The 17,768-nt window shown below is 35.5% G+C and overlaps 1 protein-coding gene across 3 annotated transcripts in view; it reads left to right on the top strand.

The window, feature by feature from the left end:
- The window catches only part of LOC129952446 (uncharacterized), a 271,289-nt gene that overhangs the window by 38,746 nt on the left and 214,775 nt on the right, over positions 1–17,768 (top strand). The gene's annotated exons all lie outside the window — the stretch shown is intronic.

The raw sequence follows: 17,768 nt of genomic DNA, 5'->3' as shown, positions 1-17,768 counted from the left end.
CATGAATAGCTTCGAAGGACATATATATATAGATATCATACAATCAATATATTATATATGCAATTCGATGTCTTTACAAAAACACTTTTAGAAAAATTCTTTAAATTCGGCTTAGAAGGACCACTTTTATGATTGAGAATTCGAAAGATTTGATTAAATCGTTATAAAGTTTAAGTTTATTGTTATATATAAAAATTGTTGTATAATGTTTAAGTTTTAATTATAAAATGAAACAGTGTTATAAGATTTATGTTTTAAATTATAATGAAAAAATGTTACCAATTAGGGCTTGCTTGGAAGATGTGTTCACGGCGATGGTCAAACAAAAAAGGAAAGTTTAAAATTGTCTTACATCGAATGATACCTACATAGTGGTTTTTTTCTATACCAAATCATCTAAATACAATGCATTACAATATGCAAATTATTGGCCTTGGATGAGGATTAAGCGGATTATAAGTTGTTTGTTTTTAAGTAAGTACAGTGAGTCGCGCGAATAATCTTCCAAACAGGGTTTTCTTACAATCAAATATATTACAAAACTAGAAATGAAATTAATTAATGATTTGAGTTTAAATGTAGTTTGATTAATCCTGAACAAAGGCAATACAACTTAAATAAACAAAACTTTTTGAAAGCCTAGTTTATGATTCCGTTTATTTCCATTGCAAGTCCTTATTCTTCCCCGCTCGAAATGGTTTTCTTAAAGGTAGATCCACTACGACTAACTCAATTAATAAGTTGATGTTGTATACACTGATTAATTCATATTAAACTTAAAGCCCTAGGCATTCCAACTATATTTATAAACTGGATAGGCTCTTACCTTGCGAATAGAACTTCCGTCGTTTTCCATAACTCAGTCTCCAATCACATACATGCAACTTTTGGAGTCCCACAAGGTAGTCACCTTGCCCCCCATCTCTTCGTCTTATCTGTTAATGATGTCTGCCTTAAATTGAAAAACTTAGATATCCTAGATATTCAAGCCCTATGTTACTAACGTGCTTTACATATCAGTAGTCCGCCCTCATCTTGAATATGCATGCCAAGTATGGTCTACCTTCCTTCCCCGGGATGATACAACCAACTTTCCTCCTTATGCCGATCGATTAAAACTGATAGCTTTGCGACCCTTATAGATTAGACGCAAAAACGCTGACATATTATTTGCTCACCATTTGTTAATGGGCAATATTGATTCCCCGGCACTTCTGAATGATATTCATCTTAACACCAACCCTCAAAATCTGTGATCTGTCTCCCTTTTCTATATCCATTATCACCGCACTAATTACGGTCACTTTGAACCAATATCCAGAAGTCTTCGTCACTGTGACGCTGATATGCTAGTCTTCAACTTCAACATTTACAAATCCCATCTGAAAGGTTCCCTTTACTTTTTCTCTTTTTGAGTCTGCATTCCTCAACTCCCCCCCTTTAGATTTCGAGTCTAATAAAATTAAAATTGTTATTTCTTGTATATTAAAGAGCTAACATGAATTGATGTTGAAAACTGATAACAATAACTAAAAAAAAAAAAAGTTCAGTTAAGTTATGTTAAGTTAAGTTAAGTTAAGTTGTAGCTCGTATATTAAGCTGAATAAATAAACTTATTTTGACATTAAAAATATATTTCATGGACTCAATCAGCAAAGCACGTTGATGATGATCGACCTTCTTGTTGTGATAACTGAGTTAAGTTAATTTAAAGAGGAATGGACAAAGGTGGGGTTTCGTCTGGACTACAGCACCAATATTTTGAGCTGTTCTTGATTCAGTTCTAGTTTTTATTTTTTACATCAATACATTTTCCGTATCACACCTGCTTAAATGTGTCCACCTGTGTCATTATTTCCATACAGGCATGTGTTTCACGACATTTAAAAAATATTTTAGTTTTGCAAACTGTGACTTCAAATGTTCACAATTTTAGTTTTGAGTGTCCACTATTTCCATGCTTTGTTGAAGCTTGTATGGTTCCTTATTTAGTAGTGGAGTAGTTTTTACTATCAAACGTCAAAAGTTCAGACACTTCAGAAACAAAACACACGAACAAATTTGTGTCTAAAAACAAATTGATAAAAAATCACAAATTTCTCTTAAAAATAACACAACACCATTTTTTTAAAAATGAAAAGCGTACCCTTTAATATTTATTATAGTTATTATAAAACAACTGATCAAAATATGCTTTCCCCCTTTATCTTCCCCTCACCGAAAAATATACATAATTTAATAAGTACACTCCAACGCGTTGCCATCTTTCTTTTGCAACTTTTTATTTTGTATTTTGTTTAATAAAACTTCACAACCGAACCATCATCTATCTTGGCTGCAATTTCGACGATTTGCAAACTTTCATCTTGATAGTAAAGTCCTTAGCATGTTTGTTTATCCATCCAGCTTGATGGATTACCAAACTTATTTACATCACATCTTGCTATCCATCGTATACCTACCCGCTTCTGCTGCCGATACTTTTGCAAGCTCCACAGCTTCTTCTGACGCTCCTGCTACTGCCACCACATCACTGCTGCTACATTTTTCTCTTGGTGCATTGAAAGAACTTGCCAGCCATAATGCATTCTCTATGCACTTAGAGAATAATTTTTCATCCGTCTTATATAGATAGATCAAGCGATTTAATTTTTTTATTGTGTTTGTCTATCTCTTTCTTTCTTTACTATCCAAATAGTGCTATACAGTTGAGAAGGAAAGGAACAACAACACAAATTCAACAACAATTACAACAAACGAGTATCTATCATATATAATGTATCTTTTCACTCAATCTGTACGTTCTATAACTCCCACTTGACGAATTACAATAATTTATCAGACATTTTGTGTTTGAATAAGAACGGAAAAAAACAACAACACAAACAGGACCTTTCTGCTACATTTTATGTGTGTAATAACGGTGGCCATATTTTTGAATATGTAGAAGGTCAAATCCTTGAGAACTTTTTAAAAGGAAACTGTTCATCTGGAATTCTAAACATTTTCTTTTTTGCAAATAAAAAATGCTATAATTTTACTCAAAGAAGAATAATTCCAACGTTGCTTTTTATTTGAAAAACCGAGAAATTCTATCGAAAGAAAAGCATTTCATTGTTACTCCTTTGAAGATAATATTTTTGTTCCTCAACACAGCTTCGAAGTTCAAACACATTTTAACAAAGGTCAAGTTGTTCTCGCCGGGTTAAAAGGAACAATAAAGCATTCATTGTCTGAGAATGCAGGAGGAACTGCTACTCGTAGAATAGAGTCTCAAAGTAGTTAGTACAAAATCTACTAAGCTGGTCACCATATCGTGACTATATTATGCCAACTACAAGGTTTAGGTTTATCTTTTCGCAAGTGCAGTTCTTAGAATCCTTCAAGTTTTGTGTGTTGTAAGTATCTGAATCTGATCAGATCATCCTCTTGCAGAAATTTTACTTGTACAAAAATTTCATCGACAAAAAAAACCAAGACAAATCTATAGAAATTCTTTTGGGAAAAATCAAAAAATGCACAGATATACAAGTAGCTAGATGAGTTGCTTTAACTACTGCACTGATGCACTGCACTCTACTGGAACAACTCTTCATGTTGATATTATATCCTCAATCCTGCTCCTTGCATTTCTACAAGATGTACACATACTCGTAGATTTCATCCTTCGCATCAGCTTATAGGAAGAAAGAAAAGGACTCATCTGCTGCAATGTGAATCTTTTAAGTCGCCACTTTTAATGAGGATATGAGGAATGAGATGATAACGCTTGCTTTCTGTGTTGCTCTTGATGATGGTGGTACTACCAACAGCTACATTAAACCTTACATACATTACAAACTGATCCTAATTTTAAGAAATATGCATGCGTGTTTGTTATAGAAAAGCTTTTAAAAGCATTTAGCATTCCGGGATTATATTCATCTACGAACTGAACTGATGGTAATAGAAAATCTTGCATTATGTTTGTGTGCATAAAACTTGCTCCTTATCTCTTACTCCTGGTTAAAATTTCGTAAAAGAAAAAGTTAAAATGTGAAACACAACAACAACAAAAAATCTGTAAATTGTTAAATTGTTGAAGAATAAATAAGGAAGGTACCTACTTTACGCTATTAAATATTTATAGAATCGCTAGACTGTAATAAGTTATCTTCTTGCGGCTATAACACCATATCACTTCTTGTGATAGAAGAGTGTGTATGATGGGACGTGTAGACGTATAACGTGACAAATTCGTCTGGTTCATGAATAATTAGGCGTGATGAATTCATAAATATAAATTTATTGTTTTGTATGTTTGTTCTCAGCTAGGCTTATAGACTTTTCATCAGTTGTTAGAAATTTCTTGAATTAGTATGTGATTTGAAATCAAGGAAACAAAAATTATTGTTAATTTGCATACTTTAGAATTACTTTACTGCGATACAAATATCGTCATTACGTCATTGGAATGTAAGTAAAGATGTGTTTAAAAAATAGAACAAAGCTTAAAATGGCTCATGGATTGAAGGTTTGATCTCTTTTCACACTCTTGTTGACCTATTTATTAAAGACAAGTCCTCAAAAAAGGTGTCTCATAATAATGCAATATTATTACAAAATATACAAATTTTGAATCAGAGAGATTACATATGCTATGGATTCAAAAAGTTTACAGATTGGAGTTATAAACGGAATATTTGCTGTTACCGTTTCACATAAATGTGTAAACTTTTCTTTCTCTCAAACCAACCTCAAAGAACACTAATCCAACAGGCTTAAATGCATCTGAATGACCAATTCTCATCTTCAAAACAGACGATTACATGATAACTTATGAAGTAATTAAATTGTATCTCTGGTTGAGCACCCTCTTGTTCGGAACACATTTTGGTCACATCAATATCTTGTAATTTATTTTGGAATTAAAAAATGGGCAATTATATCACGAGAATCACAGGAAAACCTCAAATCCTTCTTAGCATACAAGTCTCTAGGGCAAGATGGAAAAATCTCAATGATGCTCCAATGATCTAAGGATACAGTTGTTAATATTCCAACAGTATATTCAGGGCAACATGACTTATATTCTTAATAGATGGAGATATTCATTCTAAAAGATGCTCCTCAACAGACCCAATACGTGAAAAGCACCAAACTGACAGTAAGTTAAAAGATAGAACATGTAGATTATAGAAATGTTAAACGACGGCATTCTAACAATGATTTTAAAGGAAGTCTGTATCTACACTTTGCGAACTTTTGCCAATATTTCTTAATAAGTCCAGTAATTCATCCAGTAACTGTAACTGCAGACTCAATGTCAATCCGTTTAAAACAAAACTGGTTTCATTCTTTCCTGCTTTCAATAGTGTTCAATTGGCATGGCACTTGATCACTAATTAAACTGGAAAGAAAACATCAACGAAAGAAAGGCTGGCATAGAAACATAAAGGACACTTACTTACTTACTTACTTAAGGTGGCGCTAAAGTTCTGTGTGAAGTAGGGCCTCACCCAACAAACTTCTCCATCTAGCTCGGTTCCTAGCTAGATGTCTCCAGTTTCGCGCTCCAAGTTGAGTGAGGTCACCTTCCACTTGTGCGCGCCACCTGAGCCGCGGTTTCCTCTACTGCGATGTCCTGTGGGCCTGGATTCGAAGACTTTCCGGGCCGGAGCATTGGTTTCCATGCGCTCTACGTGACCCAGCCATCTTAGTCGGTGGACTATTACCCTTCTGGCTAAGTCTACATCGCTGTACTGCCCATACAGCTCTTCGTTCCATCTTCTTCTCAACTCCTTTTCGATGCATACGGGACCGTAGATCACACAAAGAACTTTTCTCTCAACCCGACCCAAGGTGGTTTCATCCACTTTTGTCATAGTCCATGCTTCTGCAGCGTTTAGCAGGGCGGGTTGATAAGGGTCTTATATAGCGACACTTTGGTCCTTCGTGAGAGGACTTTGCCACTCAATTGCTTTCTAAGACAAGAGAAACAGCGGTTAGCAAGTGTTATTCTGCGTTTGATTTCAGCCCTGGTGTTGTTTTCTGCGTTTACAGCGGAACTTAAGTAGAAAAAGTCCTTCACTACCTCAAAGTTACGTCTGTCGATGGTGACGTTTTGATCAAGACGTCGGCGTTGTATGTCCTTTCTTGACGACAGCATGTACTTTGTTTTACCCTCCCATTTTTGCCACCTCTGCCTCAATACTCACAAAAGCCCCATTGACATCACGCTGAGTTCTTGCGATTATGTCAATGTCATCAGCATATGCTAGTAATTAGACAGACTTTTGAAAGAAAGTGCCTCTAGTGTTGACGTCTCAGCTTTGCACTATTATTTGGTGGTGTGTATCGATTTGATGTTCTTGGTTTTTTTCCAGGATCTGCCGTAATGTGAATATTTGATCGACTGTGGGCTTTCCTGGTCTTAAACCACACTGATAAGGACCTATTAGGTTGTTGACGATGGGCTTTAGACGTTCACATATTACGGCAGAGAAGATTTTATAGGCGATGTTAAGTAGACTAATTCTTCTATAGTTGGTGCAGTTTAGAGGGTCTCCTTTTTTCAGGATCGGGCAAACAATACTGAGGTTCCATTCATCGGGCATGCTTTCTTCCGACCATATCTTACAGATAAGTTGGTGCATGCTCCTAACCAACTTATCCCCAGCTGATTTAAAAAGCTCGGCATTCTAGCCATCCGCTCGAGCGGATTTATTAGACTTCAGCTTAGATGTAGCATCTTTACTTCGTCTAAGTCGGGAGGACGGGATTGTTGGCTTTCGTTGAATAGATCAACCTGCCTGACAGCGGATTTCAGTTCGTCCTCGCCGTTATACAGTCTCCAGAAGTGGTCCTTCCATATCTTCAGCATTGACTGCGGTTCCACTATGATGTTTCGTCTGTGCAGCCTTGGGTTCTAGGTTTATTAGCTTGTGAATTCCGTTTCGCTGCTCACAAAACTTTCGAACTACATTCCTTCTTTTGAACTTCTCAACATCTTCTACCGCACGAGAAGTCGGTGTTCCTCTCGCCTTTTCTGCTCATAGAGCTTTTATGCAGCGCCACTTTGCGTGCATGTTGTTTGGTTGCATTTACCTGCCACTCTTTCTACCATGACGTTTCGCCCCCAAAGCAAAATCTATGAGCCTGAATCCTTTGTCGGAAGTGTTGTCGTGCAGTCTGTTTTTTTTTTCAATTATTCCTTCAAAGATGTATTCCCTTCCTACAAAATCAAATGGGGTGGCGCAACAGTCCGTTGTGAACCAGGGCCTAGTGACTTACAACTCTCAACCATTCCTGTGTGCGAGTACTGTTGTCAGGAATTCCCTTCCTAGCTTGGCATTAAAATCGCACAGGACAATTTTAATATCGTAGCTAGGACACTGCTCATATGTTTTGTCTAAGAGCTTGAAGAACATATCTTTGGTGTTGCTAATGCTATCCTGCCCTTATGTGGGGGAGTGCAGGCATGTTGCCGATTTTAGCTTTGATGGGGATGGTCATGAGGCGCTCATTCATGCGCCTATAGCTCAATACTTCGTTTTCAAATAAGCACTGTTGGTTTTCTCGGTAGCAGTCACCATAGTAAATGTCTCAGTTTTTCACCTTCTTTTTGCCCAGCTCATCCCATCGTATTTTCTGGATGGCGGTGATGTCTATAGCAGTCTAGGGCCTCCGCTAATTCTTCGGCCACACGTGGTCTGTTAAGGGACCACGTTGTCCTTAATTCGTTTGTGTAGGTTGCCAACGTAATCCGTCCGCATCCGAGGCTTGTTAATGATGTTTTCACGTGGCCAGGAAGTCACCCGACGGCACAACCCCCAACCGTCGAGGGAGGGCCAGATTCATAGTATAACTCCAAGGACGGGGAGCTGGATAAACCGCTCCTTATCTTGGGCTCCGAATAAGTCGTAGAAGCCCTATAAGGTGTTCACTAAGTTGTTCAACCTTACTGGCCTGAAATTGATCTTAAAATTAAAAAGCAGACAAATTGTTCAAAAACGGATCAATGCTTTATCCTAGCTATTTTGTATCAATTATTTACATGCCACTATATGAAGTAAATGAGGGTATCCACCAAAGTTTCATAGAAAGTGCAAACAAGCGATGGTTGGCTCTTAAAACTTATAAGATTGTGATCATTCGATATTCACACTTAAAGAATGTGAAAACAAAGAATGACAATACTAGAAAATACTTTTTCGAAGACATTTGTGGCATCCTTCCCAACTAAGAACATTCTTAAATTTTCTCAAAATGTATGATGGTTTTTGTTCTCCTTTTCTACCGCAGTACATCCACAGAGATCTGAGTGAGATGTTTTTTGGCATTTTCTGAAACATTACCCCGTAAAAGCTAACCTGACATATGTTACGATAACGAAAACTTATGATTGATATTTCCTAACCAGACGCATTTTCAATAAAGAATGATGCGATAATATGGCTCCAGCGAAAAATATGCATCCTTTTTAAAAGTTTGCTCAACATTGAAAATGCGTTGTTCTTCTTATTGTTGTAAATGTTGACCTTCACTGCTCCTTAGATGGTACATCCTCTTAGTCCAATTTGGCATACTCTTTTTCAATTTTTGGGCCGGTACCACGAGTAAATGATTCAATGTTGTCTTGCAATGCGTAGTCTGTATAGACAAGAGCTTTAACATAGCGCTGCAAAAAATAGTCTAAAGGAATTGACCGGACCCGAACGTGAAATAAAATTTTCACTGAACTCGTCTCTCAATAAGTCCATTGTCGCGTGCTGTGAGGTTGAAAACACATGTCATGCAAGTCAAGGTTGTGCATCTTGGGCAAAAAAAAAGTTGGATATCATCTCACGGTAGCGGTCATGGTTTATTGTGCGACCTGCTGTCAGCTTTTTTATGGAGTACGGAACGTTTTTCCGCAAGTCACAAAGAATTTGTTGACATTTTTCGATACTGCCCCGCTGAGGTCTTTCTTTTTGCAGAGTTCTCCTGAGGTTTTTTGCTTGAAAGACATCGTTTGTTATTTTCGGTGTAGTGCACGGATATATAAATAAGCCCAATGTTCAAGGTCACTCGAAAGTCACTGGGAAATCAAACCTCTCTATTAATTTACATAATTCACCCGTTCTACAACTGAAATCCTTATTTTAATCTCACTTTCAAAAACAATTCTGTGGTTTATTTTTGAAGATAAAAAGTATGTACATTTCTGTCATCCTTACCCCCCTAACAAATTTGAACATTTGATACTATTTTATTTTTAGAAAATTATAAGTTAAGTAGTATTTGAGTAAACGGATGTGTTTCTGAGTGATGGAGATAAGGATAATAATTATGAACAATTTCCTTAAATCACTCGACTTAAGTTATGTCACGTTCCTAATTCTACGTTTCTCTTCTGTGAACACTTCGTTGTTCTCTCCATCCAGATTCATCCAGAGTTTTTCTGTTCTTCCTCTAGGTACATGAAGTATAACATACCACTCACAACACAACGCTCATACTTTCTGATGCTACTTGACACTAAATTATCATAAAATATCTAATTTTAAATTTGTCCCCTAAAACCCGGACAAGTAGGTACACAGCGAGTATCAGAAAAACTGGAGTATTAATGAGGGAGAGGAAAATGACATTTTTCTTTTTCTCTACTCTACATAATATATAGCTCATAATACACTACAGAGACTTTTGGTTCTTGATGGTTGGTTGCTTTGCTGATGCCCAATTTCCATTACTTGCAAGCCTAACAGCCTTACGACAAGCGATGACAGGCCAATCTGTTCAGGCAACTTTCTTTTTTTTTTTGCAAGGCAAGGCAGAAAAATTAACAATGAACAGAACATTTTCTTGTCATGACACTTTGTGCGGGGTGTAACGTGTACCTTGGGTGCGAGAAACACGAGACGTGATAAGGAGACCGGAAGCTATGAGCTGAGGCTGAGCATAGTTAATAACCATGTGACGGAAAACAACATTTTTTCATTTCATTTTTGTTTGGCATTCAAGCATCAAATGAGAAAAGATATTCCATCAAGAGAGATATATGAAAAAGAAAGAAAGAGAGAAAGAAATTTTGTACCGAATATATTCTATTCTTCGATGACTTCTGATTAAAACACAAAGTTTCTTTTCCTGTGAATATATTTCCGCAAAGAAAAGTTTTCCTCTGAACAATTTCCGGTATTAGTTGATAGCAACAATAAATTGATGTTTGTTTATATGCATGCAGCACGTGTGTGCTTGTGTTACAATGAGAAATGTTTCAACATGTTTCATTTGTTGTTTCCTAAGGTATATTTCACAAGCCAGCTTGAATGTCTTTACCAGGAAAATATGGCATTCCTGGAAGACGATTCAATCCACTTTTATAGAGATGAATCAAAAATTACTCAAGGAGTTTGTAGGAGGTAATCAGAAAGTCTGAACTGCTAAAACTAGGTATCTCATTCCGCTTTTCTAATCATTGTAGCGTGTTTCAGGTTAAACTTTTGGCGATAAAGGAAGTCTTGTCCATTTGGCCTGCCTTAAATTTAAAGAACTCTAATAAAATATTATATTGAAACATTGGATATGACCTCGTGCATTGGTATAATAATCAGAAATTGTCTAATAGAAAGCAAGCTATGCGTCTTGGCGTATTTCCAAATGATTAATTAAGAAACTGTCTGAGGAGGAAGATATTTTTCATCTCCCCAGTAACTGCTTCAAAAAAAGTGTAGTACAACATACCTCAAGATAAATAACAATCAAGACTTCATTGCAGTCAAAGTGAACAATGGTTCCATTGAGTTTGGAAAGCGCCGGCGTACAACTAACTACGACTATAGAAACATGGAAAATTGAGAATAATTTTTTGGCAATTATCAGTGAAAATGCTTCAAATGTGATTTCGGCAGTTCTCGTAGTGGATTTAAATGCATTGACGGTCCATGAAGGCATGTTCAAAAAGTAAAAAGCATAGTTATCTTCCTTAAAATAAGCAACTATGGATTGTATACGTTGCAGGAAATAAAAGAGCAGATGGTTTTATCAGTTCTTAAACGTGCCGACCAGGTATAACTCAACCTTCGACATGTTGGATTGCTTTTTAAAAGTAAAAACAATGGTGTCATTGCAATTTTAAACCCCTTCGAGATGGGCACCGATAACAAAGTTGCATTTGACCTCAAAAAAACCTCAGGCATAAAGTTGCGTCTCTGGCTCAGACAACACAGTTAACTTAAACTGCCTCTTCTTCTGTTGTGGATAAAATACTCCCATCAACTTCCTCAAGAGAAAAGAAGATGTTTTTGGTATGTTTTTCATTCTAAGATGGAAAACCTTATTCCTCAGAGAACAACAGCTTCTGGCATCGTAGAGCTCAATCAATTTTTTTGTCGAAAGTCAGGCTGATTCAAACAGACAGACACATCGATTTGTCTGCGAAAAAAGTTTTTCAAATACTTTCGTATTCAAGAGAAACCATTCTGTCATATATTATTTTAGCAAAAAAGGCTCTCAAAATGGAAAAAATCCCCGATTTCGAAACATTCTTAATTGGAACTCTGCATGTATTAGTCTAAGCGTTATTTTTTTAAGTAGTGCAAAGCCTTCCTCAATAAATGGGCTATCTCATGCAGAAAGGACTTTTTAATTCTGACCACAGGTCCTAAGACTTTACCTTTCAAATAAACAAACAAACTCTTCAGCTTTATAATATTTGTAGAGATAAACTAGAATTTTCCACAAATTACCCAGCCTCAACTAAATTCCTTTCAATACAGTTGCGTCTGCCTCTTGAGGGGCATGTGTATTGTGTATGCCGTGTTAACAAACACTCGTAAACCATAAAACAAACTCGAATTATTCATTTCATATACCCTTCAGCTCGTCATAAAGATGTTACAATACTTTTTAAAGACCCATCCACTCCATTTGCAGCGAAGGTAGCTAAGCTACTAAAAGTAAATGTATACCTAACTTTTGGTGAAATTTATTTTCCTCTAAAGAATCAACTTTAGGAAGGATGTTTGTCCGCATAGGTGATTGGTAGCGGTGGTTCGTCCTTCGTTGTTATTTTTATTATTTTTTTCTTTATTCACAAAAAAGATTGAAGCCGGAATTATGAGTTGTGGTCAGCGAAAGCAGTAAGCATCACAACTTAATTATTTATTTCTCATATTTTACTGTTTCGCTGTTATTTTACTGGATTGGAATTGCTCCATCAGTGATGGCGGGAAGAAGCCATTGAATTGTTTGGGTTTTTCCTTCCTGATCCGGAGCATGATACAGAAGATCCACCTCATAACGTAGGCAGGCATTTTATGTTAAATGAAAAATGTGTACGAACTTCGAAATTAAGACGAATATTTTCCCTATACCAAATAAAAGCAACCGTAATAGGTTGATATATCAGGTAAGTTGCTGACGGGGCGCACGGTATTTTATTAATTGAAGCTTTAATGAAGGTATAGAATAGGTGCCTATATGAAGTTTGTACATATGTGAAGTTATTGTGATAATTTCTTGTCAAATTGTTCAAGGTTTTTGTATTTTACGGAACGTTAACAACACCTTCTTCTATATATACATATGTGCTTTTGCTGAGTATGTATAGTTGCCTCCATGTAACAATATGCGGGAAATTTGATTATAACGATAACGATGATGAAATAGAGTGATGGTGGATTCCGTTTTCATGAATCATGATTAGGTGTAACATATTTCTAAGGAATTTCGGTTAGGTATACCTATACGTTAGTATACGAATCACAGCAACACTGTTTGTCGTAGTCGTTGGCGTTCGTTGGTGGGAAAATTAGTTTTAATTGAGGTTATGCCAAAATTATGAGGGTATTTTGATAAGCGGTTGTTTATACATAACTTATGAATTTTATGTGTACAGTGCAAATGTATGTAAATACATATAATACTGTATAGTGTATATATACTCACACATTCACAAATTTGGTGTGTTAAGAAATCGAAGCAAAGTTGAGGTTTTGATTTGGAATGAGAAGAAATATTAGAATTCATTTAAACTCGTTATCATTCTTGGTCATTAGGTTAAAATGTGTTGGAAATGGATTCAAGATTAGATAATTAAAATAGAATTCTGTTGAACATTGAAATTCTGAAATCTTTTTGATTTTGTGATACGAAGTTAAATTCAAGAAGAAATGAATGGGAAAAGTAAACTATTGATTGAGAAAAATATATTTAAAATTACATATGTTAGTGACGTACCATAAAAAGTATCGAACGTTTCTAAAAACCAACTGATGGCTAACTAGATAAATGATGGATAAATCAGAACATTTGACCAGTGTAACAGGACGACTATATTAAGTCTAAAGAAAAAGAAGAATATATTAAGCCTGATTAAGACAAATTCACTAGCAAACAAAGAATCAGGAAAATCAGAGCAAAACCTAGAAACTTTTTAACCCATGTTAAAAACGCAACGGATTATACGGAGCCTTTATACTCACAGCTTCTTGTAATGCTTTTTAAAAAGTTAAAAGAAAATGATGTGTTGGAGAATAAATACGAAACGATCCTTTGGGGACGCAATTAATTATAGACTAATTTCCTTTCTTAAAGAAACAAACTATGCGTAAGATAATCACGAAAATGTAACCTAAACGACTCATATCGTGGGTTGTAACATAAGACGTTTTGAGAATATCAGTATCGTTTTTGATCAAGGAATACTCCATAACAAATAAAATTTTAGCAAACGGATATTTCGGTGTGGTTCAAATACACGTAGGGAGTGAGGCATAATTTTCGCTTTTCATAGATGATCTCATCGATTACCTTTCTTGTGCTTTTTGCAGATAGCAAAACACCGTCTTACGTGAACACCGGCTAACGTGAATACTTTTTTTACATTGACTACTCTGTAGCGTGAACAGTGTGTAAAAACCCTATAACGTGAAAAACTTTTAAATGCGTTTGACATAAAAAAACATAGCTTCCTTTTATCGTTTTTCGGTTAACTAAATGTGGAATCCCGTTAAGGATTTTCCAAGCATTATTTACTTTAGTTTGGCATTTGTCTTAGTGCGCGGTGTTGGTTTAGCATATTCAAAAAGAAGATTTTCTTGAAAAATGCCGCAAAAAGTACCAACATTCTTGTCTTTGAAGGACAAAGTAAGTATTTTAGAAAAATTAAAAGGAGGATCAAGTGTAACCAGTTTAGCAAAGCAATTCAATGTTGCAATATCAAGAATTTGCGCTATCAACAAAAAATCGGACAACACTTTAAAATGTGTTTTAACAATACATTTTCTGTACCTAGAATGCGGAAGACCTTGAAGCGTTCTGAACTTCCTAAAATGGAAAAAGCTCTTTACCTTTGTTCCATCAAACAGCGAGAAAAAAACGACCAGGTCAATGGATTGATGGCTAAGGAAAAAGCAAAATTTGTCCATTCGAAAAAAAAATAAAATTCATGGCGATTTTAAAGCGAGTGACGGATGGTTGCAAAGATTTTATGTTGTGCGTTTTAGCAACATAAGCGGTGAAAAGTTATCTTCTAGACCTGACCTTGTGGATCCTTTCAAAAACAAGCTGCAAGCCAAAATAAAAGAAATAGGTCTATCTTATAATCAAATATACAATGGGGATTTTGGAAGCAGCTTCCTGAAGAAACATATGTACGTATCATCTCAAGATTCTGCTCCTGGCAGAAAAACGGAAAAATAGCGGGTCACTTTTCATGGTTGTACAAACGCAACAGGAGAACATAAAGTTAAGCTTTTAGTGATTTTAAAGGAAAAAAAATCCTCGCTCTTTTAGAAATGTTAAATCTCCTGTTGATTACAGTTGATCCAAATTGTCATGGATGACAGCTGCTATTTTTAAAAATTGGTTTCATCATTCTTTCGTACCACAAGTAGGAAACAGATAGCAATTTTGCATTGATTTCAAATGTTTCCATGTGTAGGGCAGAACATTTTTAAAATACTAAGGGTTGCCCACCAAAGCTCTTCTTTTAATTGATAACGCTCCATCTTATCCACCCGAAAACGAGTTTACATCTAAGGACGGGTTAATAACTGTGATGTTTATGCCGCCAAATGTCAAGCCGCTCATACAGCTGATGTACCAAAATGCTATAAGACTAACGACATTTTTTTACAGAAATAGTCTTCTGGCATCAATTGTGACCGACAAATATTATTGAAGCATTGAACAAATTGACGTTAAGAAAAGCTATTTGCTATTTAAATTCGGGTTGGCAACGTCTTGAAAAAGAAACAATAGCAAATGATGGACGAATATTTTTAGCTGAATAATAAATGAAAAAGACTCTGAAGAGGATTTTCCACTAGCTGTTTTGAGAGAAAGAACTTCTTTACCAATCAACTCTCAAAAGGAACGTAGACTAGAACCTTTTCACGCAATTAAACCAGAGGTTTGAACATTTTCTCTTGTATACAGAAAAACATTTGATTCGATTTGTGCCTTCTATGTAGATCATTTTGTCGGTTGCTGATGGCCATGAATGGAATGAAGAAAGCGAGGACAGTATTCTGGAAATAGCACATACCAGAATAGAGCCTAGGAAAGCAATCAACAATTTCAATAAGGCTTTGAAAATGGGTGAATATGAAAACGTTAATACAACAGATATCAGGGAACTTAAACTACTTTGCGAAAAGGCAGTTTCAGCCAAATAGAAAAAAATAAAATTCAGAAAAGAATTAGGATTACGCAACACCATTACATTTTGATGTAAAAAAAACATATGAATTTTAGTTGAAACAAAGGTCTAACTTATTTTAAACATTTTAAGAACCACACCTTTCAACATGAACAAGTTCGATAAAGTGAACACGCTCGGTTTTTAATAGTTCACGTTACCGCGTCTACTTTATTGTCTTGTTTGCTTATTCTCCGAAAACATTAAAACTCACGATAAAGAGATTGTTGTCGTCTGTGGAACTTAATAGTCAAAAACCCAAACTCAAAATCAATGATTCTCAAAAAAGAGGGGGCGGAATGCTTCAAAGAATGTACAAAGTGTGTCCTTGAACTTAAGTACCTTGGTGAATGTTTTTGGAAACCTGAGTATGGAGATACATTTTCAAGAAAATCGACAAAAAAGGAAACACTGCTATTAAATATTTCCTGGAATAGATGCTTTATGAACGTAAATAAATAAGTTTTTTGAGGATGTTTCAAAGTATTATTTTGTATGGCTCCCAATTATGGAGCTGCAAAAAATCTCACACGGTCGAGAAATTGTTAACACCGTATGTGAAAGGACGCCAAACAACGTTGACATGCGAGAAACAGGATTGTTACCTCTATCCGTAAAAAACCGAATATCTATTGAACGTTTTCAAGATTCATGGATACTGACTGGTCTAAAAAATAGTGCTGAAGGCAACACAAGCCGAAAATAAGTTTTGCAGTGAATGTTCGATGGACATGTCTTGCAGAGGGATGAAATATACATTTTATTTAACACTTTGGAAGAAAAGTCAAATCAAAATGTAGAGCAGAATATTCAGCTGAAGCTTCCGGTTCCTTATTAAGGACAAAAAACTACTTCTGCGACTCGAGTAAGATAAATATGATTTTTTCAATGGTCAAGCTTAATGAGTAAACCTGAATCTTATACCATACAGACCCGGTTTACCGCTAAAGTGTAGTATTTTGCGACTTAGCTGAAAAAGAAGAAGTAATCTATTTCTTCGAAAAGCTCAGAGGGACAAGTTCTTAATTGAAAATATAGGGCAAGAATAATGAATTAAGACTTTTAATTTTCAAACAGTAACTTATTTACATTATTAAGTTGCATTGAAAATATTCTATTACGATAGTTGAATTTATTGTAATTGTCAATCGGAGCCGATTTTTCCAAAATAGGTCTTATAAAAGTCGAAAGATATTTTAAAAACCTGCTATTCATGTAACCCAGCCTAAAAAACAATTGTTAAATGAAACCAAGAAATCTACATAACCATCAAAACTGGCTTGTGTACAGTTCTCAAAAATTGTAGATAAATTGAAATTTGACATCTTCTCTTTCCTACAAAGTCTTCATAGTTTCAGAAATACTCTTCATCCATTGCTATTCAAAACGAGAAGGCGTGTATTTCGAATCATATTAATGATCTTCACACTTTTTGTTGTAAAGTGTTAAGTTAAATACCACCATTTTTAGTTTTTTATTTTACCACTCCTTCCTCATGTCAAAAAAGATGGACTGGTCAAACAGGTTAAACCTATCACCGAGTAAGAGTATTCTTTCCTTCTTTTCTTCCAAAGGTTACCTGCAACGCACATATCGCTGCTCATTTTTGGTAAACCTACATTGGTTTACTCTACCTTCACGCATACAATTTCTCAAAATTCTCCTCGTGTTTTCTTTGCTTTTTTTTAATGCTCCTACACATTTTTCTGGTCACCTGGTGCATTTCATAATTTGTTTAATTCAACTGGAGCATAACGAAGCCCTAAACCCCTACACTCTCACTTTCATAATTTTTGACGAGCGATCGTTAAAATATTCTTTTTGCATTAATCGTTTAGGTGGGTAATTAGAATTTGCATATTGAATTTTCTTAAAAATTAATCATATCGTTTTGTGGGTAATGTTCGAAAACCGAGTTAATTATTCGAGTAAAACTACCAGGCGAGCATAATTTTTAAAAAGGTTGTCTTATTTTAATTTTCTTTTTAAGAAAAAAGACACGCACACATATTTTCTACATTTTCTATTTCTTCTATCACTTTCTGACTTAAGACTAATTGTTTTCTAGCCGATAAAGGGCACCAGTGAATAGAAACGTACA

The sequence above is a fragment of the Eupeodes corollae genome, chromosome 1 (genome assembly GCF_945859685.1).
Source record: "Eupeodes corollae chromosome 1, idEupCoro1.1, whole genome shotgun sequence".
NCBI lineage: Eukaryota > Metazoa > Arthropoda > Insecta > Diptera > Syrphidae > Eupeodes > Eupeodes corollae.
This window is presented reverse-complemented; position numbering and strand designations above follow the sequence as displayed.